We start from the raw sequence: 27,770 nt of genomic DNA, 5'->3' as shown, positions 1-27,770 counted from the left end.
CCGGAAGAAGATAACTCTCATTACCGGAAATCGTAACGAAAACAACATTACACGTGGTTTTTTGTTGGAGGAATGCTAGTGACGAAAGACACTCCGGTACTTGTGTGGAGTATTTGTATTTATGTGGAGTAAACAATAATTTAAACACATAACTATTTCAGGTGAGTATTATTTACGTCTGTATAACAGGTTGGGCACAACTCTGCATATATGGGTAATAGTTACCCAACTTCGCAACTATTACCGACATGCGCCGTTAAAATATCCTGCATATTGGTAACCAGTGTACGTGGCACACGCTTTTTCTAACACACACGTGTAAATCCAAAAAGCGCGTCATGTCTGGGACCGTAGTAAGTAGTGTGGATTATGTTTTAACGAAATATTGCTTTACAAGCATTACATATATAGTGTCAATATTTCCCTGTATAACACTTAAAACTATTCAGTTCGACAAATTTACTTTAGGGTAGCTCCATTTAATGCGCCATATCTGTTGCTTTTCACAATTTTAGCAGCAAAATTTTACACGTCCGCCCTTGTTACACTTATGGCGTTTCGTTTTCAGCGACCCAATTAGCCAATGAAAACATGCGTTACATACTTGACTAGGCATAGATATACCAAAGTACGGCTGCCCATACGCACCATAAGAAATCGTACGCGAGTTGTTATTTTGTCACTCAGTTGAAATTTCCCGTCGTTTCTCGTATTATATCGCCAATTTTCAATGAAGATATTTCTTTATTCATTTAAAATTTAAAATCGCGGGTCACTTTAGTATTTGTATTTGTTTACAAAGCTGTCATAGTTAATTCCATGTGTTTAGACATTTTGCCACTATAACACAACATAGCTGCATGTATATGTATGTATATGCATATTGTGACGAAATGTCATTTGCACTTATGGTAGCTTATCCGATAAAATGCATTTCAACGCAAGTACAAGGATTGAAGATATTCAGAAACGGACCCCTAAAGGAGTGTTTTCAGAAAAATAATTTCGATATACAATAAGAAATATGTTAAAAACCATTTTTCGTTTTAACGTAAAACTTCCAAGAATGGAAAGATCACCTTAGAAAAGCTTACATACACATACAAAAAACAAGACCGGGCGAAAATTCGTCCAAATGAGCACTAACCCCAATCACACAGGAGCAAGTCATTTTCTTTAAGAAAAGGCACACTGATGAAAAAGGTCGGAATCATGATTTGCATGGGCACTATTAACCCGAGCACAGATTTGCAATGATAACGAAATATAAACACACTTTTACTTACATTTCATGTAATTTCCTTTATTTCTTGAAGAAATGCAAGTAACTCAGTTTTAGTGACGTTCGACCTTCACACCTATTCTTGGCGTTTCCCATCATCATCAATGGCATCCAAATCATTTAGAACTGCCTGTACCAGGTCTGCCTTGGGCTTGTTGGAAAAGCTCCTCGTGCTTGGACCGTTCATCTGGCGTGCAAAAGAGTGACGTATTTTTTTTCCTTGCAGCCAAACCATTGGTAGCCATGTGATGAAGGAAGTCTCATATTTTTTTTTGAACGCAAGAGAAAATTTCACGAAATCCGCTACGGCCCTTCCTAAGATATTCTTTTTTTAAATAAGGCGCCTATTTAAGATAAATTGATTTTTAAATACTTTGATTTAGCACGTTAGTTGAGTTAAGTTCACAAAAAAACAGAAATGTATTCGTTGATGTATTTGAAATAATAACTATTGGCGTCACCAACGGTTTATGTTTATGGTTTATAACGGAAGTGTATTACCGAATATATTAATTATTCATACCTGAAATCTTTGATTTCTCTGGACATGTACATGTATAATCTTCGTCGCATTCCTTCAAACAAATATAGGGACTACCTCGTATTTCTTCGAATCTATACAGAACAATAACAACTTATATCATTTGGCCATATTATATTTGCATTTCTTGGCAGATGAGCTGTTTCAATGTACAGACGCTGAGGTATCACTCACCATAAAGGCGCCATCGGGAAGCATCTTTGAATACAAAAGTGCCAATATGGCACCACGTCCGATAGAAACCAGTCAGGTACGTGCATGAGAAGCAACTTGAATGGAAAGCTCTTTGGATTGGATGTCAACTACACGTGGCAGTGCTGGATCCATGCCCAGTGCTTAGGGTTGATGGCAAAAACCCAGGCACCATTGTCCAAAATTAAATATTTATGTCATTTATACATATTATTTTCCAGGCGGTCCAGGTTTCGACACACATTCAAAAACGTTTAGTTGCCCTGTTCCTGGCTTCTAAATGAAATCACCCCCTCCCTCTTTGATTACCCGAATAGCATCAATGAACCCACATACTTCTGCCAGACATTGCATTCTTACTATCGAATCTCTCATAAATGTCTCCATGTAGAATGGCATGTTTAGACCAAAAACCAGCGGTTCAAATTTCACTTTTCCCAGCAGTTATTGCTGCCGAGGTTTTTTTTTGCGTCTAAAACCAGCTCTAATTACATGTAGTGTGAGAACATAAGTAAATATTGCTTCTCGCATGAAAATGAAATAGGGGAGGGTTTGTAAATGACACCACTGGTAGTAGCCACCTAACGTTGGCTGGGAATTGCCTTCATTGCATACTTTGCAATACCCAGCCACTAGCTCTTCACTGATACCATGAAGAAGGATCTGTACAATCTTCCAGCTTTTATGATGATCTTTAAGAAATATAAAATATTTTTCATCAACAATACATAAAACAGAAAACATTTGCAGTTTATTGAAATTTGCGGAAATTGCATTCGCACTGACGAATCTGTCATAGATGTGTCCATGTATAATGACATTAATTAAGGTTTCCGTAACGTTATTTAGCAATGTTAAATATATACCTGAAGGCTTTCACATGCAGCAAGGGCTTTTGCACTTCGAAATCCAAGCATCTTGGCCAAATCCCCTAGGCACACCTCTCAAATTAGCTTGGAAAAGGCCGTTACCATATTTATGTTGTAGTGGCCGAGACCTATTACGAGTAATACTGCATGCTATTCATACTTACACATTTGAATGTTAATATAAATATGTGCGGACCGTATTCAATACATTTCTGCAAATTTCTTTAAATTTCTTAAATTTCATTTGATGAAATACAAACCTGGTAGAATGACAATTCTGTTGTAATTTCTACAATGCATGGGAAAATTCATCTTTGTGCTCTAAACATTCTTTTTTATTGTCAAATTCTCTGGGGCTGTCGCATCCGGGCATTTGTATACGTTTCTACAACCCTGCTGCCCAAAGTATAGGGAAGGCCATCACACCCAACAAACGACCTTTGTCTGTCTTGCCCCACCCCTCAAAATCTTGGATATGATCGAGTACCTGAATGACACATTTACATGTGTATACTTCTTTGAATGCGATGATTTTCATTTGTTTCAACTTCATTTGTTACATTTGAGTATGAAATTAGAGATCTAGTGAAATACACACATACTTATACGTACATGTCTATATTTCTTCAAGATGCAATTATTGATATTTTTAGTACCTTTTCTACTGATTCGTACGAACAAGGATTCTCAAAACATGGCTCCCCCATGGTTATATCTGTCTTTCCTTCCTTATGGCAAGATGGTATGAAGGATAGCTGATATAATACAAACAGAAAAATAGCTATTGAAGTACTTTCAGTACTTTGATTTCAACTAAATATTCTCTTGGTCACAAACTCAATGATACACTTAAACTCATATATTGTACTTAAGTTTGATAGTTGTTGGAAATGTTAATATTTATAAATATTTTTTGTTTATCGTCATAATAAAGATGTATTTTATCTCAAAATTTTTTACACATACCGATCGTTGGCAGGTTGCGCAGTTTGAGCAGCATCTGAATCAGGTGATTGTTATGTTGATCTCCAAGAGCAATTTTTTTTTTTTTTCAGTTATGAATTGGTCTCTGAATACAGATTGTACAAGAAAATAAAAACCGATTAATATTTAAAACAACAATACTTGAAGACATTTAGCGTACGTAACTGAGGATCGCTTATGTAAAGATAGTTAAGCCCTTGGACCACAGTTTCATTAACATTCCTTAAAGGAACTAAATCATGTAATAAAAAGATTAAAAGAATTATAGAACTGAAAATAGTTGTAAATGTTGTGTGAATTGTGTAACAACGATAACAAAAATTTAAAAGTTTGTATAGCCATTTTGTTCAAAATGAAGAAAAACTGAAAATAAATAGAAAAGACCTAGTCACTATTTCATTATTATTATCTTTCGGCGAGTGTAACCAATCCCTAAGTGCATGCGCGATGCGAGAACACCGATCGAAGGAAATCTCATCTGTCTAATGGACATATCTGCTATCGACTTAAAACACCAATTAATCGGCTACAAGTTCCTGATTACTGTGTTAAATCTAACAAACGTTGAAACGTATGCAGAAGTTTTGTGAAGAGCTTCTAAGTGTAAATAAACCATATATTTGCACAGGTTTTTGAAGCTATAAAGAAGAGTTTTCATTATATTATATGGTTTTATACTTGCTTCTACTGTTATTTTATTTTCATTTTGTCATGGTATTAGGTACTATTCCGCTACACCTGGCAATATCATTAGGCTTCATAAAAAATGGCCCAATATATAGACTTTATGATATGTAAAAAAGGGTAAAAACTAATAATATAGGCATGTTTAGCAGACTAATTAAGTAAATTTGTTTCTATTATCATTATATCAATATTTGACATTCCCTATATACCCTTAGTTATAAGTCTATCCGTCTAATGGACATTCCCTATATAACTCTAGTCATAGCCTCTATCCGTCTAATGAACATTCCCAATAAATACCTAATTGTAGTCTCTATCCGTCTAATGGACATTCCCTATATATCCTTAGTTATAATGTCTATCCGTCTAATGGACATTCCCTATATATCCCTAGTTATAATGTCTATCCGTCTAATGGACATTCCCTATATATCCTTAGTTATAATGTCTATCCGTCTAATGGACATTCCCTATATATCCTTAGTTATAATGTCTATCCGTCTAATGGACATTCCCTATATAACTCTAGTCATAGCCTCTATCCGTCTAATGAACATTCCCAACAAATACCTAATTATAGTCTCTATCCGTCTAATGGGCATTCCCTATATACTCCTAGTTATTATGTCTATTCGTCTAATGGACATTCTCTATATATCTGTAGCTAGTTAAAATGCTTATCCGTCTAATGGAAATTCCCTATATATCCCTAGTTAATATGTCTATCCGTTTAGAATGGACATTCCCCTACATGTCACTAGTTATATAACTTTTTTCCATTTGATTTCCTTAAAAAAAATCAGCCGAACTAAATATATAAATTTTATATGTATTTTTATGTATCCAAAGCAAAAATATACATGTACCTTACATTTACAATGTAGACTTATGTATATGTATACATGTATAAGACCCCAAAAAATGTCTATTTAGGGTTACCCGACCGACCCTAATTTTTGAAAAGATTTTTTTAAAAGTTGGGATTTCGATCTTAGACTCCGGTTCCGGCCATTATTTTAGAGCGAAAGACACTAAAAAAACATTCTCCCGACCCTAATTTTTTGCCTATGTAACCCTAAACAGGCATATTTTTTGTCTAATGTATACATAATTAACGGGTGAAAATGCCTCTCACCTCTTGTCATATTTCCATCAAATACTCTAAAGCTACATAGAACATATGCTGTATTCCTTTGGCAATGTAGTAGGAAGCGGGAGGGGGGAGAGGGGTAGGGTTGGGGCATTTGCTTCCCCGTTCCCCAGGACGGGGGCAAACATGTCTTTTACTTCCTCCCTCGCCCCCTCTCCATCCCCTCCCATTTGATAGAAAAAAGGATCCTCCTGCAAAATTTTCGTTTTTTATTTCAGAAAAAAATTCCTATCAAGGGATTCTACGTAATATTTAAAAAAAGTCTCTTAAAAGATTCATTTGTTTATATGACTTAGCAAGACAATTAATTCATTATTATTTTGTGTTACACAACAATGTGCCGATGGTGTGAAGCCGGTATGTTCAGATCGAGCAGAGTTTCATAGTGATATGACGACATTCACAATTATCATTTCTAAATGTAGGTAACTGTAGATGAAAAAGTATCATATTAAGAACGCTTTAAAATCATTAAAAAACATAATAAAACTCATTACAGCCATTCTAAATCGTAATATTTTTCCCGTTGAGACCCTCGGACCCTCCCCCCCCCCCCCCAACACAAAAATATTGCGCCTTCGGCGCTCGCATGGTACTTTGCGTATTCATTAATTGCCACTGTCTATAAATGTGTGCAAGGATAAATACTTAATGATATATGAAAAGGTATATAAAGTTTATGGTTGTGTGTTGAATTAAAGAATTAATCTCCTCCTGTGGGTACGGGGGTGGAGGAGGGGTCCAAATATATTGACCTTTGAAACCCCTCCCCCTCCCCATATTGCGTTTCATCTTCCTTCGCCTCCGAGATACGCTGTAATGTATCGGCTATTACACTTAATCAGGCCAATATAACCGATACAATATAAGTGGCCTCTTAGGGTTGTTATTATGATTTTCGTGCGACCACGTTTTCGAACTCAACCATGCACTCGGCTCTTTCTGTTATAAACAGCCAATGCCGACAGATACAGTTTCTTGTTGTGTTTGGCGATATTTTAACGTTGATAAACATTGCCAATATTTCAAATAAAATGTTGTAATTTTGAAAACTTTCTAATTTCAGGTATAAGAACGTTTGTAGGAAGTCAAAAACCCTAAGAAATCTATGTAAATCTAATGATTTAGTAACTTTAATTTAACTTAACCTTAACTTAACTTAGCTTTCCTTATGTCAAGGGATTCGTTAAATTTAAGAAATATTCATGAAAATTGAGGGTAAAGATATAGTTGTATGAATATTGGTTGGCATACCTGTATTTTTGGAAGGTGGTGCTTTGCTCGACAACATGTTTTCAACGGCGTAGCTAGGTCTGGATAGGCCTGCATGCCTGGGGGTGTCCAGGGGCGAAGCCCCGGTAGGGGGTATGGGGGGCGAAGCCCCCAGAAGCTGACGGGAAATTATTACAATGTAGTAACCATTTTACTTCTTTGGTAACTTTTAACGTATATACCAATAGTTAAATGGAGGTCACGATATTTAGGTGATAACCATGCAAAACTATATACATTGTATACATACTAGACTCCCGTGACAAGTGCTCGAACAAAAAACACGGATTTTGGCTGTAAATATTAAATTAGTAAGTAATGGGAGAACTTTGTGTTATTTTAACTGATGAGAAAAACTTATGGAGAATATTTTAAACATATAAAACATATTTTAAATTTTTAAGTTTACGTGTTGGTTTGTTTATGACAGCGAGTCAAAGACCACTGTCAAAATGGTGGAAATTGCGTAAGAAGGGACCAGTCCTCCACCACCTCAATAAGAAAAAATAAATATTGTATTAATGACCTATTTTTCAACTTATTCTGTTCTATTTCTAACAATTACAACAACAAAAATTCTTTTCTAAATCAAAAATCTGTTCATATTCGTGACACCGGAAATCACGGATTAACACGCGTTTTAACGTGGCGGAAAGCGAACCAAAATTGATCAATTCACTTTTTCGTTACTAAGGCCAAGAACATGTTGCAATTGCTTTAAGTTGTTTTGCTATCATTTTTAAGATAATTATATGTTTTTATAATATTTCTAACTTTTCATGCGATGTTGTTTATTTTGGTATTCGTAAGTGTTTCCCGATTCAAAATCCATAATTGCTTGAGGGATTTTGGTGAAGAAGTCTTCTTCTTTAGTTTAAGTCTAATATTGTCTACGACAAAATTCAAACATATTTAACAACTTGGTAACCGGAAATATATAGACTATTCTAATAAATTTCCAGATTGGCCAATCTTCTAGTCTTTCAAATGTGCACAAAGTTATGTTTGGCATACAGTTGAGCATATCATATGTATTTATACATAATTTATATTCTGCAGCGTTACGCGTATTCAAATGTTGTAAAATTTATATTCTGCAGCGTTACGCGTATTCAAATGTTGTGTTTTTTCTGACTGTTCAAAAATGTAAGTCAGATTATTTTTTGCATGCTTGAGCTGGTTTTGGGAAATAGTTTGAAAAGGTTGCGATGTTTTGTGAATCAGTATTAAACCAGTGTATTGGGGAAAGATCAGCCCTCTTTTGAAAGTGGACATCCGGGTCCGGTGTTACATGGATAACGGTAGTTATCACACTGACAACGCTCTTGAAATGTGATTCCACACGCCATTTCCTTTGTATAACCTTTTCAACAGAATATAAAATACACACGCATAATTTGATGATTGATAGTGCTAATAATTACGGTACTGATGACAGTGCTAATAATGACGGTACCGGTGACAGTGCTAATAATGACTGTACTGGTGGCAGTGCTGTAATGACGGTACTGGTGACAGTGCTAATAATGACTGTACTGGTGACAGTGCTGATAATGACTGTACTGGTGACAGTGCTAATAATGACGGTACCGGTGACAGTGCTAATAATGACTGTACTGGTGACAGTGCTGTAATGACGGTACTGGTGACAATGCTGATAATGACTGTACTGGTGGCAGTGCTGTAATGACGGTACTGGTGACGGTGCTATTAATGACTGTACTGGTGACAGTGCTGATAATGACGGTACTGGTGACAGTGCTAATAATGACGGTACTGGTGACAGTGCTGATAATGACGGTACTGGTGACAGTGCTAATAATGACGGTACTGGTGACAGTGCTGATAATGACGGTACTGGTGACAGTGCTAATAATGACGGTACTGGTGACGGTGCTGATAATGACGGTACTGGTGACAGTGCTAATAATGACTGTACTGGTGACAGTGCTGATAATGACGGTACTGGTGACAGTGCTAATAATGACGGTACTGGTGACTGTGCTGATAATGACGGTACTGGTGACTGTGCTAATAATGACGGTACTGGTGACAGTGCTGAAAATGACGGTACTGGTGACTGTGCTAATAATGACGGTACTGGTGACAGTGCTAATAATGACTGTACCGGTGACAGTGCTAATAATGACTGTACTGGTGACAGTGCTGTAATGACGGTACTGGTGACAATGCTGATAATGACTGTACTGGTGGCAGTGCTGTAATGACGGTACTGGTGACGGTGCTATTAATGACTGTACTGGTGACAGTGCTGATAATGACGGTACTGGTTACAGTGCTAATAATGACGGTACTGGTGACAGTGCTGATAATGACGGTACTGGTGACAGTGCTAATAATGACGGTACTGGTGACAGTGCTGATAATGACGGTACTGGTGACAGTGCTAATAATGACGGTACTGGTGACGGTGCTGATAATGACGGTACTGGTGACAGTGCTAATAATGACTGTACTGGTGACAGTGCTGATAATGACGGTACTGGTGACAGTGCTAATAATGACGGTACTGGTGACTGTGCTGATAATGACGGTACTGGTGACTGTGCTAATAATGACGGTACTGGTGACAGTGCTGAAAATGACGGTACTGGTGACTGTGCTAATAATGACGGTACTGGTGACAGTGCTCATAATGACTGTACTGGTGACGGTGCAATAATGACTGTACTGGTGACAGTGCTAATAATGACTGTACTGGTGACAGTGCTAATAATGACTGTACTGGTGACGGTGCAATAATGACTGTACTGGTGACAGTGCTAATAATGACTGTACTGGTGACGGTGCTATTAATGACTGTACTGGTGACAGTGCTGATAATGACGGTACTGGTGACAGTGCTAATAATGACGGTACTGGTGACAGTGCTGATAATGACGGTACTGGTGACAGTGCTAATAATGACTGTACTGGTGACAGTGCTAATAATGACTATACTGGTGACAGTGCTGATAATGACGGTACTGGTGACAGTGCTGATAATGACGGTACTGGTGACAGTGCTGATAATGACGGTACTGGTGACTGCTAATAATGACGGTACTGGTGACAGTGCATAGTTATATATACCTGGCTGTTATCGAAAAAACAACATCGGAGTCTTTCGGGCATGACAGACGTTCCTGGGACTGGTTCTTGGTCCAGTTACAAATGGTGGAGTAATACCCCCAGCAGAACCAGCACCTTGGAGGTTGGTGGCTGCCTTATTCCCAGTTATGAAATGGGTCATTAGAGACTGTGAAAATGCCAAAGGGCCCACAAAAATGGCACTGGCTGCAAAATAAATTTATTTGCTCGGTAGCTTTCACCACAGCCAATAGAGTTTTTTATTTTCCGTGTTTCCTTGGCTTATCCCTTGCACAAATTTCACAACACATTAGTTCCTCTGAGAAAGCCAGTCTGAAGAACATGATTACAATATTAGGAAACTGTAAATGTTCAGTCAACATCGTTTTTGTATCATTGTATCAACGAGGTTACAGATATATTGAAACATTCTATTATGTGGTTAATGTATAAGTTTGACATCAGTTCCAATTAATGACGTTAGTTATACATTGATTTATAATAGTGCACAGAAATATTTTCGATTCTTTGTTTTTTCATTTATAATATTACAAGATGTCAATACATTTGATTACAGTAGTTACCTTTTTGGTTGAAATGATTCCAAGTATGTCTGAATTTAGTAAGACGTGGAATAGCTATCTAATTTTACGGATCTGCTCATACGGTTTCCGATTGCCAAGGCCAACTGCTCTATTTGGTTCATATTAAAGATGTTCTCATCCCCAATTGCAGTTAGTATCTAGGGGAAACAATCTAATGCAACAAGCATTACATTTATATTTTGAATGCTTAAATAAATCAGAGTTATGCTCTAGCAAGACGACGTTTGATCTTTTCATTTTTTTGCCGTCGTTAGGGTACACAGTGGAACTTTGTCTATGACTGTATTTGGCATGCCTTTTACAACTGCACACGTGGGAACATTTTGGCGGCATGGCTATACTGTTAAATAAACATATATATTTTAAAGTCTGTTTTTACATTTCGTGGCAAAAATATAATTGTATAGAGCAGCAAGATACGTAAACATCAAATATCACGACACCAGTTCAGTTACAATCATGATACATAAACTCAACTGGCCAACATTACAGACACGACGGCTCCACACGAGATTAATACTTTTCTACAAGATAATACACAATAAAGTTGCCGTCGAATACCAGACCTTACTCATTCCAGCAGACCACAGAACTAGACACTCCAATCCACACTCCTTCAGACAAATCTCTGCTACAAAGGACACCTACAAATATTCATTTTTCCCACAAACAATAAGACAATGGAATCTCCTCCCTGTAGCAGCAGTACAATGCACTACACTCGAGGACTTTAAGGCACATATTTCCAACGTAGCCCTTGAAGTCCTCATGCACTAGTTCTGCACACACCTTTTATCTTATATACTAAAAACAAATAATCTCTTCACTCCCTTGCACCCTACAGACGGAGTCATGAAATACAATGAAGGAGTAGAAGGTTAGTGACGGTGATAATGCATTACCAAGCAGGTCAATGCGCTCAATCTAGTTACGTTTTGTCCTCGTCGGCAGCAATGGGACGATGTAGTAGCGCAATCTAAAGTTGTTGACGTGCTTTTATACCCCAACTATTGTACCAACGTCACATAAAACGCGAAATCACGAAATAAGCACACAAGAACAAAATCATGTTTTATTAGCTGTAAAGTAACCCATATGCAGAATATTTTAACTGCGCATGTCGGTAATAGTTGCCAAGTTGGGTAACTATCTGACCGATCGCCAGGTGTAATATAGCCACGCCTCATGCTCACAAACGCACGTGTTTCTATTCAATGTCGGAGCAAACATCGTAGCACACACAATACAAAATACAAAGTCACGTGCGGTTTGATTGACAGCTGGCGATCTGTCAAATGGTGTCTTTTACATAATTTGCTATTAATTTGCCAAAACAATGATTTTCAATATACCTTTATTATGACACGTGTCGTTCTGTTAATCTTTTTTTAAATAAAGTGTACTGCAAAGGACTGCCACATGGAAAGTTATCAAGGACAGTGAAAATTATGGTTAAGGATTAGGAAGATATGAATGTGAATCTTTATATTATTTTACTGAAACCAACTGAATTTACTACGCAAGTTTCACAGAATATCGGAGTCAGGATTTATTCCGAGGATTTCACAAGCTGATTTTACGTTGGGAGAGGTGATTTGTTGTGCTTTTTAGTTCTCATGACTAAGTGTAATTCTCGTCTGAGTGAATGTTCTAGGTTTTTTTTTTTTTTTTTTTTTTTTACCATTGCTTGTGTAGTAGGCCTTGTAAATGACATAGCCTATATAAGTAAGTAGAAAATGAACTCCTTCATATTTTTTATAATCAATTTAATAACCTAACACTATATTTCCAATGTCACCATTTTTTTATGCAATAACCTAGTTTACTGAATATGTGCAATAAATGATTTAATATATTTACATTCTACAAAAAAGTGTTTGTAATTTTCTTCAACTCCGCATGTATTACATAGTGGACTATCTTTTATTTTCCATTTATAAAGTAGGTAATTATTTGCCAGAACTCTGTTAATCAGTTTCCATTTAAATATTTTCATTCTATTGTCTTCAAAATGTTTGATATATCTGATTTTTTTAATTTTTCCTGCCATATTTTAGGTATTGCGTTTTTAAGTATTGATATTTGTGATATCCAATTGTGTTTATCTTGTAATATGTTCAATATTACATTTTCATTTATGTATCCTTCAACATCTAACAGATCTTTTATAGTGATGATATTACTTTTTATCCAATTTTTAAAGATCAATGATCTATTATTATATGTGATGAATTGATTGCCCCATATTATTTGTTTTCCAATATCTGTTATGTTTTTGGGGGATTGCACATTTCTCCCATTAATGTCTACCAAAGCATTGATGATGTTTTGATAGAATTGTGGAATATTTGAGAAACCTTCTAGTTGTTTTGTGTGCTTTATATTCATTGAAAATATTAACATATCTTCTCCAAATTGATTTAAAAATAATCTTGGTATGATTTTCAACTGATTTTCTTCATTACTTTTTAATGTTTTATCCATCCTATTTGTATAGTTGTAATATAGGAGTTATAAGTGTGCTAAGACATCCTTGCTACATTTGAATATGATCTGAGTTTTTAGTTTTACCTTCTCACTTTTACCATCCCAAATGAAATTACAGTCGAGACTGTCTTATGTGACTTTCCAAGGGACCATCACAAAAAAGTCACATAAGACAGGGAGTCACTTAAGGCAGTCCAAGTTCATCCGCAACATCACTGTACAAAAATCTGTCTTTAATTGTCTGTTAATTTATTCTTCATTATAAATATATCAATTACCTGATTTTTTAAAAGATGAATAAAAAATAATAATAATTTTTTTTTTTTAAGGATTTTTTTTTTATTAAAAAATCATTTAGATCTAGTTATAAATTACAAGCAGACATTTGATGCTTGGTTTTAAACTTTGTTCAAGAAAAAAATCTATCTGGAGGGGGTGCATTTTTGGGTTAAAAATCTCATTTTTTGCAATTAAAAAAATATTTGTGTGTCATAGCGTTTCATGCTTGAAAAAAAATACAAAAATCACACTTGTCAGAAAACAACCATTGCAAAACAATTGCAGATGTTGTGTAAATTAAAAAAAAAAACAACAACATTACTACTGTACAGTAGAGGTACCATTTTAAAACCTGGGCTTTATTTTGCTGAATTTTACAAATCTACTGTACACTGCTACCAAATGGCGGCCATTACAGAAGCCCAAGTCGTGTGCATTTGTTTTTACAAGACTTTTTGGTGTTATGAAGAAAATATAGGGTTTCTGACTATGGGATGGCAGTTATAATGACTGTTTACTCATATCAAAGAACGAAATTATGTTTGGTCGTAAATGCCATGTACAAAACAAGAAGAGAGTCACCCACGCCTAATCCACGCCAAGCCATAGGATGATACGGTCAGCTGACGGTAGGCAAAATAAAACATGCTGATTTATTTAATGTGTTCCGTTATTAATTGTCAATGTTTACCATTGTTTAGTATTGAGAGATATCTGAATGATATCTAGCCTTTTTAATAGTTTAAGGCAAAATTTTGTGGAAAAAAACGATCTTTCATGATCCGTCAAAACTGGTTACACAGTAATGTACTCTTATCGTAGTCAACAGTCGATGTTTAGTTCGATGTTCACACCTCTTTATCTATCATAATTATGGCCTCAGGCGAATGAAAAGTCGCTCAAGACAGACTTTTTATGATGTTTGGGTTGTAAAAACATGGTCGCTTGTCACGTAAGACAGGGAGTCGCTGAAAACAGACCCATTATATAGCAAAATACGTTGGGGGGTCTCAAGTAAGGTCACGTAAGACAGGGAGTCGCTACATGCAGGGGGTCGCTCAGACAGTCTCGACTGTATGAATATTTTTTTTTACTTCAGTTACAATATGTTTTGGTATAGTCAGTACAGATATAAGATAAAATATTTGAGGAATAAGTAATGATTTAACAATTTGTATTTTGCCTATCATTGATAATTTCCTCCTTTTCCATGTGTTAACTAATTTATTTATTTTTTCAATCTTACTTTCCCAGTTGATTTGAGATGTTTTAATATCATTAAGCCCAAAGTATACCCCTAGTGCTTTTATTTCACTTTGTGACCAATCAATCTTTTCAAAGTCATCTTCTTTGTTCATTTTGTTAATTCCTAATTTGAGACCTAGTGATTTTTTTCTATTTAGGATTAATCGTGAAAGACTACCAATATTTCTATAGCAATTAGGGCAGCACTTGTGTCTTTTTATGTTTCAAGAAGAGGGTGGTGTTATCTGCTAGTTGTGTGATTTTAAAATGTCTTTCTTGTGAATTTTCAATTTGGATTCCATGAATATTAATATCTTGTCTCATTTTCATTGATTATGTCTCGACTGTTAATACAAAAAGTAGAGCTGATAAAGAACATCCTTGACGGATTCCGCGCATAATCTTTACTGGTTCTGATCCATTGTCTGTTATTATGCAATATATATCACAACAGCAACAGTTACTATATCTAACTATTTTAGAATCATAACTATGAGTATGAGTTCAATTTGTCGATATATATATTCTTTATAGCAATACAATCTTCAGAACTGAATATAATGTCTTTGTTTTCAATGCCATAAATGAACAATAGAATCCAAAACACATCATTTAAGGATTTAATGTCTGATTTTTGAGTTAATGTATCGTTATAATTTTATTTTGTAGCACCAGCAGGCAATGTTAATTTTTGTAAAACTAATGACCACTTGGTATTCAGGCTGGAGAATCCCTCTTGTGATTACGAGTATACCTGGTTGGTTACCAATGGATAGAGCGTTCTACGCATACACACAGGACACCTTTGTTGGCCATTGGTATATCCAGTAATGTATCGATGGATCGGTGTGATAACAGTCGTTTATATATATAGAGGACAAAAGATAAAATATATGGTTTAGTCGCCGTTTTAACCTCCGGTGGGGGGTGGGGGGGCAAAGTTTCAATTATACAATTAACCAGCAGGACGCCTACGTCAATTGAAAATGATATTAGAAATTGAATATTACAAAATAATTAAATATGATTAACTCGATGTAAGCTTAAATATCTAGTTGCCTAATCACAGACCTTACACTGTACACCTTGTTTCCGCCGCGACTCAATTGAGCGTTTTCATGCCTAGTGATTTTTTCACAAAAATTTTTCGCGGGGATAAATTATCGCGTTTTATTATCGTTTGTAAAAAAAATTTATCATGTAAATTATATCGAACGCGTAAAAGTTGGTTTACAGTAATCTGGATAAACGAATGCTAAAACATACTCAAGCTTCACTAACATATGTATATAAATGAAAGCAACCAAAAACGTCTGATAGGCACAAAAATCGACATAATTTGACCGCTTTACCGTGACGAATTTTAAATCAAGGTTAAATGCAATCTCGTGTCGGTGTAAGGAGATGTGAAGGAGCCTCAGATCGATAAATACGTGAAGTTGGTAGCAGCACAATTTAGCGAGATTGCTACCTGAAACACCCTTCCTGTAGAGAATGGCCGTTTAAACAACACTGTGGGGTGGAATAATTCGGCCACATATCTCCGCGATATCAAAAGAAATAACCATTAGTCTGACCATAGAACCGTGAGCTTATTCCCGTGTCCATAAACATATCATTGAATTCAAAATATGCAGAGACTTTTCAAACATGGTATTGAATTAAGCATCACTAAACAAAAATAGTGTCATTCATTATAAAGCGTTTGTTCATAAAAATGAAATATCAAAATATCAAGCTGAACTTAAGGCTTTTCCGATGTTTCATGTTGTTTATAACGATTCCTGATCTGGCATTAATAGTCACCTGTTTTCAAGATATCTAATCTTGCCCAATTCCCAAGCCATCTAGTTGAACTTCATCTCCAGGAGATCATCAAACTCTACGACCACAGCAATGAGTCCTTCTACACTTTCATTTAATTAAACGCCAGCAATTTAACTGTTTCATCCAGGACAACAGGGAATCGTTATCGATTCGATTTCCTAACGACTTTTAAATTATCTTACTACTTAATCAGATTATCGGAGAAATGCTCTTGGAATATTGGCTTATCCGCTGAAGTAGCTCTTACGACGAGATCAGAGGAATGTTTTCATCAAAATCGGCTGAAAGTGAATTCTTCTAAAGGACTTTTTTGCCTGAAGAAGGGTTTGCTATTATAATGTTTTAGGCCTTTTTTGTTTTCTTCTTCGTCTTCCTTTTTGTATTACTTCTTTTATTAAGAACGAAACTCGTGCCCTGCCGAGTGCAAAAGTCTAATTATTCTTTAAACAGTCTCGCGTGTTGTTTCGATATGTACTTCCGTACACAGTAGCATGTGACATCCTGTTAGAAAAACGATTTCGAGTAAAAGGAGCTACATGAGGTATTTTGTAATCTCTCGCTATTTAACTGTATGCGTAAGAGACCTCAGATTGGATTTAATATTGTTATCACCGTACCTTTCAGCAAGAAACTTCAAAAACATCTTCACAGAAGGTTTTTCTAATTGTTTACATCTCTTGATCACGTTTTTATGGTAAGGCCATTATATGGTGTAGAATCTCAGCGACACATTTCATTGTCAACAGACTGTCACAGAGCTGCACAACAAGATACGTGTATGGGATGTATTATCGCAGGCAATTTGAATCTTTCAAAGCCAGAGGCTTTTTATATTCAGGTTTGTGTTAGAGTTAATTCTCTGTGACATTGCTGACGGAACTTATTTACCAGCTTATTGCTAAAACACAGGTTTCCTTGAATTACTAAAACTTGATGTATAAAAAATTCACGAAACGGGCTTTGTGTTTCATTAAAACCTTTAATGGAAGTCAAAGAAAAGCATGGAGTTTTTACATTGAGAACTCATTGTAAACATTTAAGTATGGATTTTTTTCCATTTTTCAATGCGTCTTATCGTGTCTTTATTCTATCAAAGTGACTGTAAACATCGATTTCTGCATTAATGTGGATTTGTTTAATATATACGCAGTATATGAGAGTAATTAGGATATAAAATTTCTTTCATCGAGAAATAGCTAATAGAGAGTATCGGTTCTGGTTTTAATAAACATCAGTAAATATAGGATCTTAAATGAATGTCCATTTCAAACGAGATTTTATAAAACGATTTTTTTCAGAATATTGCGAGCATTAAGACAATGCGTTTATCCGACGACTACAATAAACGTCATTGCGAAGAATCCCACGTCTAAAAGTATTTCGAAAATCCAATTGAGGCCGCCATGTTGTCCGCCGTAAAGTAAATTTTCTTTGCGTCACTTTATTTTTCTGTAATTACATCACAATAAATTCCCTGTCCAGTACAACTTATGAAAATCATTGCAGATTATATTACACTAATGTCATATTCGAAAGTATTACACAGTGGAAGTGACTAGGTTTTGAGGCTGAGTGATAAATCGAGGTTAAACAACGACTAGTTATTGCATGTTGACCACACGAGTGAGTTATATTTTAAAGCCTAAAAAAGAGACGAGCGTTTGTGGAAAATAAATTCCATTTCCATTAATTCCGAGTTGTTTGACCTGTTTCTACTAAAATTAAATCATCTTTAAGCTTAAGAAGACCAGACAAAGATAAACGTTATTTGCCAATATATGCAAATTAGGTGCAGTGATATCTTCATAAAACAAAAAGACACCCATTAATATTTGCAAACTTAATTGCATAAAGAAAACATAAATGATTCCGAAGACTTCAAAAATCGAGTTTTGCAGCAGCAATTTGTTCTGTAAACAGCAATCGTACCACGACATTATGACGGTATCTGATTATGGATGATGTTAACAATTTGCGACGTGAGACCGGAAAAGATAGTTTTGGTCAAAGTTTAAAATCTCGACCAATAATAGAGTTATACCCCACTAGTGGTGGGATATCAATATATTTATCTAACACCAAATACATTATACAATGTAAGTGTAATAACATGATATATAATACCCTAAATCAGGAGCAGTGCATATTTCCTATTTATTTCGTTTTTTCCTATAACTTTAGGACCTATACTGAAGGTTTTATTGACTCAGTATAAACACTTGCTCTCCCGTAACACCGTAACATCTGATTCAGACATCCTTGTAATAAGTTTAAAAGAGTCGCAAAGTATATTTTCTTAGTATTCAGTATATGGTCGTTTTATTTGTCATTGTTATTAATTTCTCGCTACAAATGCACATTTGAAACCTTCTTATGAAGCTTATACATTTTATAGAAACGTGTAAGATAATGCAATGTATAGCATAACAGTACAAAGATAATGATGTTCTGACGACAAGGATAGCCACTTGGCTTTACCGGATATCACAGTAAGTGCATTGCTGGCGTGTTTATCATTCGATGCAATGTCGTCAGTTAACGCGTTTTTATTGTTGCTTGCTTTTGTTATGAACATATGTTTGACCTTGGGTTATAAACCATACCACCTTACTAATGCACAAAAGTGAAAACCACATAATCTTCCATGTAATTGAAACCGATAGAAACGCTATCCTTACTAAATATATTGTATAACCAAAAGACTTTTGCTTTGGATCATAAATAATCTGGACGACGTTATCAAAGCAGACATACTGTATCTGGCTGTGGTTTGTTTTGACGAATCTAATTTGGATCAAGTGGACAATTCAAGTCCTTCTTAACACTATGCTTGGTCTATAGAAGGTCGCCACACATCAGATATTCGATCAGGAACTTTCGGTACTTTTTCAGTTACAAGAAAGTGAATGTACAGTGAGTAAAATGAAAGTCTCGGATCCCCCGGACCTAAGAGTCCAGACGTGAGAGATTGTGATGAAATGTTAGAGTAACCACTTTACCATCGTGGGTTATGTACCAAGTTTATAAGCGCGATTAAATTAAATTTAATAAACCTAGTTGCATCTCAGCTATTTGTTATCGTCACTTCTTGTCAAGTTGAGCAGGTGATATTATGCACGTAAAATAAAAATTATATCTAATATAACCCCTTTTCTCATCTTGATATATTTGATACTTCATAAACGGTGATGAGTGTACACGATGTGATGCGTGTATGCATATATACATGTATATTGTAAATGACTTATCCATGCCACAATGAATAGGACGGCCGTGTCAACAAACACTTTGATAATACCATATGGTGGTTAATAAGAAATCGTCATAATAGGCAATCATTTCTGCTTCATACATGCTTTCTCTCCATGTCATTGTGAAATATTCGATTGTTTTGAAAATAGCGTCATGTCCCGATGTCGATATTATTGTGATCCAAGTTGATGAGCCAGACTACGGCTTCGGCTCACGACCAACTTGATGTTGGCAAGCAATAATCACTACAATCATTATAATCTTACCTTAAGTAATGATATGTCATAGCTGAAAAATATATTTATTTTGTTGTTGGCATTTGGCCCTAATGTTTTTAAAGTCCACTGAAGAAGCATTTCATGCGATTGTGATTGAGATATCAGTGATTATAAAAATGTATAAACCAGTATGTCAATAGAGTTGGCATAGACAAATGACAAACTTAGTGCTTCATGCTTTATGCAATCACAAATCTAGTTACATAAATAACTTTTTGAATGTTGTAAATTTACTAATAAATGTGTATTGATGAGCGTCGAAGTAACCTTTGTGGTAGTTCATTTGATATGTGTTGAATGCAGTACTTTTCATTATTAATTATGCTTGTACAAATTCTATTGATTTCAGTAAATACACGACAGACTCTGAATGTTGTTAAATCCGCAGTACATGAATATAAACCACCAAAATTACTTGGCCATATATATTACTAGGATTCATTTATTGCCCTGCCGGTAGGGAGTCATGCTTACCCCAAGCATGTCATATTTGCCGAGGGCGTCACACGTGACGTCTCTCAGCCACCAGCGACTTTAATTCATCGGCGAGGTAGAATAATATAAGACTCTTTCAAACGTGGATATGAAGGATAGGGATATTCTACCCAAGGGTCACAAAATGTTGTAAAACCCGAGGTTTGCCGAGGGTTTTACAATATTTTGTGATCCTCGACATTTTATTGCAATCTTACTTCTATTTTTCTCCGCAATTATGAAATAAATTCGAAAAAAACGAAACTGCAAGTCAATTCTCCATACATGAAAATTGCATAATATTTTCAACGCAAATTCTGTTGTTTGTATTTCTTAACGTTAATCCATCCTATTCTCAAAAAAAATGAAATTGTACCTAGAAAATATTAATTTTGTTGACGCTGTGACGTCACGAGGCTTTATTGCATAGGCAACCATGCAATAAAGCCTCAGGCGACATGAGTGTATTGCTCTAGACCAGCCAGGTATTACACCTGTAGGTATGAGAGGATATATTCTCCACTTAACTTTGAATTGCTCCCAAGAAGTGGAGGGCTAGCGGTAAAGTGTAAAACGTGGGCATACAACTCGGTAAATTGCTGTCCTAGACCAATGTTGACAAACATAACGACTGTATTCATAGAACTAATCAACTGATAACAAGCTACATTTAAACGATAAAGATGGGTTTAACTCGCATTTACGGTATCACACTGACGAAGGAGTGTCATAAAATATTCGATTATGATTAGAAGATTTTTGTTTGTGTTGACAAAAGCTTGCAAGTAACAGCGAGCACGGCGTCGTTTCGGAGACAGGATTTTTGTTCTCGAGCAAACTCTTTAGAAAGTTAATGGGATGTGAATGTGAAGGTGTCAAAAGCATGTAGATTTAAAGACGTACTGGTTTTAGATTTCATCAACGATACAAATATACTTTATTTTACTGTCCATTTAGAATGCTTTTTATGTCTATTGGTCCTTAGATAGTTTCATGGGTTTGGGTTCAGTAATTATTAGTTTAACGTCCTTTTAACAGCCAGGGTCATGTAAGGACATGCCAGGTTTGTTGGCATTTTACTAATTACTAATTTTCATTTCCTATCTTAAGATAATGACGTCCTTGCGTCCTTATAACAGACATGTCTGTTATCGCACTGGCTTGTATGACTGTTTATCAAATGCATGGCTGGGACTAGAATAGACGTGTAATTAGACAGTACAGCCACGTGCTGTGATTGTTGACTGTATCTAATATAGAGGATTCAAGAGGATTCAAACAAAACAAAATAATTTGACATCGCTCAAAAATACCATATGATTTTTGACACGGATTCTTCGTTTTAGGCATATAAGAGATGAGAAAAATACTTTTAAATTGGAAAACGAGGATCATGATGAGAGTGAAAAGCCTCGGGTTTACCGAAATGAATATGATTATCCTTTTATAGAAGAGAGATTTATATGAAACGCACGATCGTTACTTATTCATTTGTAACGTAGTTATACATGTTCCCAGCCAGCGTACCGGGGATGTCAAACACGATAACATGATAGTAGATAAGACTTGTCTGGTGGTGATACCAGGAAGGTCTGGACGAGACAGATTGATGACCTGTTTTCATTCCTCTAATTCATCTGCTATATCATTCACTATATAAGGTCATCTCGGTGAACAACCTCCAGATACGCTAATCGATATGGTCTGATAACTCAGAGCTCGTTTTCATATCAGTTATCTACTACGCCAATAGATTCGTAAATCAATTCGAAGATTTTGGGATATTTTTGATAATACAACAACCTTTCTTGTTGAAATAAAATTAGCTCAAAAAAATTGCCGTCATTTTGAAATTTCAATGTTGTATGTCAACACCATGTTCAGAGTTGTAGCCAATTACGTTTGTTGGGAGTCATTTATTATTTTATGTATCCTTTGTAATATAATCCTATCAAGCGAATGATAAGCACAGCATTTGACTTGAAGTCACCGACTTTTAGTATGTAATTAGCTTGTAAATCGACATGTGATTTGTCTAAAAACGAAAACGCGCTAGAAGATTAGAAAGCTGATTTTCAAATTTTAATCTACCTCTTCAGCACAATGGTTTTAAGACATATGATGATATCACCGAGATAAGGTATGACTATCTTACAAATATTAATTACCTTTACCAGTTTTTAGATTCATCATGATAAATCGTTAGTAGGATTTAAAAGTATATTCACAGTGATTTATTCTTAATGACTATAACATATACAGAAAGCAATGGAGTATTTATACAAATGTTTTATTTTGTTTGATATAAAACAATAATAAAGTGTCGTTCAAGTTTCAAGTGCTAAAAATGTATGAAATGTAACACTCAATATAGGATCAATATAGGTTAAACTGTTATCAATAGCATTATGTAAATATTGTCTGCTTCCAACAATTGATTAAATACTGTTTACCAATAGGATTCATTTTGAACATCTTCCTGGTTATATTAGAAACCATTATTATCAACAGGTACCTGTATGTTTTAGCTGCGGTAAATTCGTGTTGTTAATATACAACCTTGTAATAGTGGAAATCTTTCCTTTTTATAATTATATCTCTCACTGGAACATACCATCAAACAAAGGTACCAAACAAGCACACGTCACTCGGTTACATTATAATGACAAAGGGCAAACAGTCGTCCAACTCCCTTACTGCTGGGTTCAAGGCATGAGCAGAAACTGCAATTTTATAGAGTATGATGTGATTCCGCCAGGGGACAGAACCCAGAGCTTTCTCACACGGACGAAAGCTCAACAGAAGACCAAAAGTGCGAAAGGAGACGATAGGATGAAGAAAGTCAAGTATGGCCAATAAATCTCTTGCTAACACACTTGAGTCCACAAATAATCCATTTTCATGGCCAATTATGATCACATGGCTATGAAAGCGACCGAATCCCCCTTTCATGCCATTCATGATCACATGACCATAATAAAAGGGACTGGACATTGTGCTGTCGACTATGGTAACAAATGCTGTAAAAGAAGGGGATAATCATTACTTGTGTGTTTGTTGGATTAATTAACGTCCTATTAACAGCTAGGGTCATGTAATGACGGCCTCCCATGTATGCGGTTTGTAGTGTGTATGAGATGCAAGCTGCGTGTATTGGGAGACTGCAGTATGTTCGTGTTGTGTCTTTTTGTATAGTGTGAATCTTGTCATTTTTATAGTGCTATATCACTGAAGCATGGTGCCGATGACACCAAACAACACATCCCACTCGGTCACATTATACTGACAACGTGCGAACCAGTCGTCCTACTCCCTGTATGCTGAGCGCTAAGTAGGATCAGAAACTACTACTTTTATAGACTTTGGTGTGTCTCGACCAGGGGACAGAACGTAGAGCCTACCTCACAGGGGCGAGCGCTCAACAGAAGGCCAAAAGTGTGGCGATGTCAAGGGAGAAGTTAAGAAGAACAAAGTCCGTAAAGAAGAAGAGAAAGATAAGATTCTAAATTTAGTCGCGCAATAGGGGAAGCAGGTACAACTCTAACGCCCTACCTGCGGTATGTTTGTTTAATGATCATTTGATAGCTGAAAAAAAAGTAATGAAAAGTTTTAACTCTTTAGCAACCATTTTATCAACAAATGACACTTTAAAGTTAATATATGCATTGCATTAATTAAAGTACAAATGGAATTTTCAATCTACTTACACAATTAAAGTTTCCGACAATTTTCTTTTTTATTTATTTACTTGTCCACCAATCGTTGACCACATCACACTTTTGCTCTTGTATTAACATTGAGCCAGTAACCCCTTGTACCAAAAAGTACTCACAAGCATAATAGCTACAGGTAAATCAGAGAACAATGGGAGAGTTGAGTAAAGCGATGAAAATGTTTATTAAAATGAGTATTTTGTAATCAACTTGTCTTTTGTTCAAGGTTAAGAAGCATGCAATAAGTCAGTTATTGTTCGGGTGTAATAAATTCCTTATTACCCGAACGCCATGCCATAACCTTTACATGCCAACTTTTAATTGCTACCTGACTGACGTATACTGTCGAGGACACTAGGTAGGGTAACCAACCCGCTCACATACATATCCCTATACTAGGTTTTTGGGTTTTTTTAAGTGTTGAGTATGTTTATAACATGTGATTAGTGATTAAAGAGGAAAATAATTTGCATTAACTTATATATACGGTATTTCGATATGCATGTACCTCACTACTTTACAAACGCCTGAAAAAAGATAGCTGCACGCTAAATTTCAATCATTAGAACACTTGAATTAAAAGGAATCATGGTAAGTAAGCAGAAGCACAGCACTCCAAACAAACATTTAAATTTAAATGAAGTTAACCACCTTAAGATAATAAATACAAAAAATGAATTGAGAATTATCATATTGAAATATCTGTTAAACAAATGTTTGAAATACAATAACAAAGGCGGTTATATAAGAAAACATTATTATCAACAGGTACCTGTATGTTTTGAGAAACTGTAATAAATTCGTGTTGTGTCTCCTTTTAACAGTGGAAGTCTTGCCTTTTTATAGTGCTATCCCTCTAGAACATGCCCATAAACAAGTTATCAAACAGGCACTCTCCATCCGGTTACATAATACTGACAACGGACGAAGCTTTCGTCCCACTCCCATTATGCTGTACGCTAAGCAGGAGAACAAACTTTCACTTTTATAGACGTGGGTGTGTTTCGACTAGGGGACAAAACACAGAGTCTTCCGTACAGGGGCGAGCCATCTGAAGGCTAAAAGGGAGCGTTAGGGTGAAGAAAGTCAGGTAGGAAGAAGAGAGAAGATATGTTCCTAAATCCAGTCGCCTTTTACGATGATGCAGTAGGGACAACAGATACAATTCTAACGTAATGCCTGCAGAACCATAGCAAATTAATTTCATTGCTACACTCAATATGATGTACACCTTACAATAGATTTCCGTGTGACTAACTAACTGGCGTAGACTGTCGGCGATACTGGGCAGGGGAACCAAACCGGTCACATATATTCGAAACATAGTAGCAGTAGAAACCTATTTCGTTTCGCTTCTTCCTCTCATGAAATAGGAAGATGTCTCAATGGACGGATTATGCTATATTTATTTCATTCATAAAAAAAACAAGACAGTACTATGTAAAACCATACATAAATAACACAGAAATGATTGGTTACTTGAGAGCAATGTATCTATCCCCTTCTGGTGTCATAAGCTCTGAGATTGATTTGAAAAGGATATCATTTGAATGGGGGACTACATAGCAATAATATATCGTTCAGGTAAACATCATGTTTTGCGGACAATGACTTGCATGGTTTATTAGGTTTGTCAGATAACCATTATGGTGATATTGGTTGTGTTATACATATCAGGTCCAGGTTTTATGATTGGTTTAGGTAACACTGCTGACGTCAACGATATGTCCCGGTTGTAGTAGGTCATAATCTTACCTGCACTACATCTGTCTCTGTTCCATATTGACCGGTTGATAAGTTCAAATTAACGGCCAATCATGGTGGTGACAATTGATATCGCACCTACGTACGTGTACCATATAAATTACACGTCAACACGTGATAATATATGTTAACATACCATTTAAAGCTTTGAGGCTTTCGCTGTTTTAATTTTTGATAGGTTTCGATAAACAAATGAAATAATATCGAATGATATCGAGTTTTTGAAGCAAATTTAGTGTGTACCTTTCTCATATTTTGTGGTACGTCTTTTTCAGAAGCAGATACCACGCAACCGGGTCCGGACCCAGTTACCATACAATGAACGATCAAAGGAGTTGTTTTACGGCTATAAAGCCTTGAAATGATGTCTATGTAAGTTTAACTGAATAACGAATATGGTGATGGCACAGTATTCGTTATTCAAAATTAAAAACCGAATTACCAGTACGGTCTGGCACAGTATTCGGTATTCAAACTCAATTTTTCAAGGTATTTAGTGTTTTGAGGTTGTGAAATATTTTGGTTTTGTAAGTGTTACTTATTTGTTCAATTTCTTTTAATAACGAATAAGGTGCTGACAATCCCGAATGCCGAATCAGGTGCTAACTTCACGTTGCTGCTGTAATACTGCTTTTCCTCTTTCAAATATTTGACGGAAATAAGATTAGGTAATACAACATCTAATTATGTGTTTCTAATATCTTTTCCTTGCGAAAGGGGACATATACATGCATGTTTTTCTCTAAAACTGTTTAGGGCATCATTCATCAATTTTTTTCCATATAAGCTTTTTAATGGACACCCTACAGACATTATTTTGCTTTGAATCTTACCAGTACCGATAAATATATATACACATACCACCATTTTGTCCTTGTAGGATTCGTCGATTTGCTTAGGGACAGCGCACACATCTTTCATCGGTTTAAAACATACGTCTAAGTCTATGTCTAAGATATGTATGTCTAAGACTAATTTCTGTTTTTTTTAGTATAATTTCATTTAATTAATTTAAGTGCACACATTATTTACAAAAATAGAAAAAAGTAACTTTCCGCTAAAATATTATCCAAAGTATATTCACCCCATGAAGTTAAACACCATCCTCACAAAATTATCATGTGATAGAAGTGTCATCCCGCAAATTAATCAACATAACATGGTTTGCTGACAGCGTTATTACAGAACAACCTGGCCTGTAAACTTCATCAAACGACTGGTATGTTTGACCGGGTTCAATGCCTGTCTCTAATGTCAGAAGGGTTTAGTTCGCAAAAGCCGGAAACAGAAGACCTACACATTATAGGAAATACCGAACATATATGATTTTGAATGTAAGAAGAACCAACAATTTCAAGATAAGTATGTTGCAAATATACAAATAAATGTTATTTGATGCAAAGGCTTGTGCGTAATGCCAGAAGTGTTCTGTTTACAGGAAGGAAGCACAGAGTCCCACAAATTATCGGCAATAGAGAACATAGATAATGGGGAAGAGGAGGCGAAAAACAAACATCTTCATAATATCTTTATGATTTGTAAATAGATAAATGTATATTTGATACTCTGGCATATGCCTATTTGGAATCAAAATAGTATATAATGAAGATTGACAATAATTTTTGATGATCTTCGCGACTACAAAAAAAATAATAAAAACAAATACGAAATTGCCACATTAATATCTCGTGTTCCGTGTATTGAATTTATACTAATCCTTTGACGTCGACATTATAACATCTAATGATTATTGGATCATAAAAGATATTTTCATTTATA

The 27,770-nt window shown here is 35.6% G+C and overlaps 1 long non-coding RNA gene across 1 annotated transcript; it reads left to right on the top strand.

The window, feature by feature from the left end:
• The first annotated feature begins 36 nt into the window (after positions 1-36).
• Positions 37-27,770, top strand: LOC138310160 (uncharacterized). The gene is made up of 4 exons (XR_011206362.1): positions 37-161; positions 1,958-2,073; positions 26,267-26,363; positions 27,430-27,770. It is a non-coding gene; the product is annotated as an uncharacterized lncRNA (long non-coding RNA).

Source organism: Argopecten irradians, chromosome 1, assembly GCF_041381155.1.
Source record: "Argopecten irradians isolate NY chromosome 1, Ai_NY, whole genome shotgun sequence".
Lineage (NCBI taxonomy): Eukaryota > Metazoa > Mollusca > Bivalvia > Pectinida > Pectinidae > Argopecten > Argopecten irradians.
The sequence above is the reverse complement of the archived record's forward strand: the minus strand, read 5'-3'. Positions and strand labels throughout refer to the sequence as shown.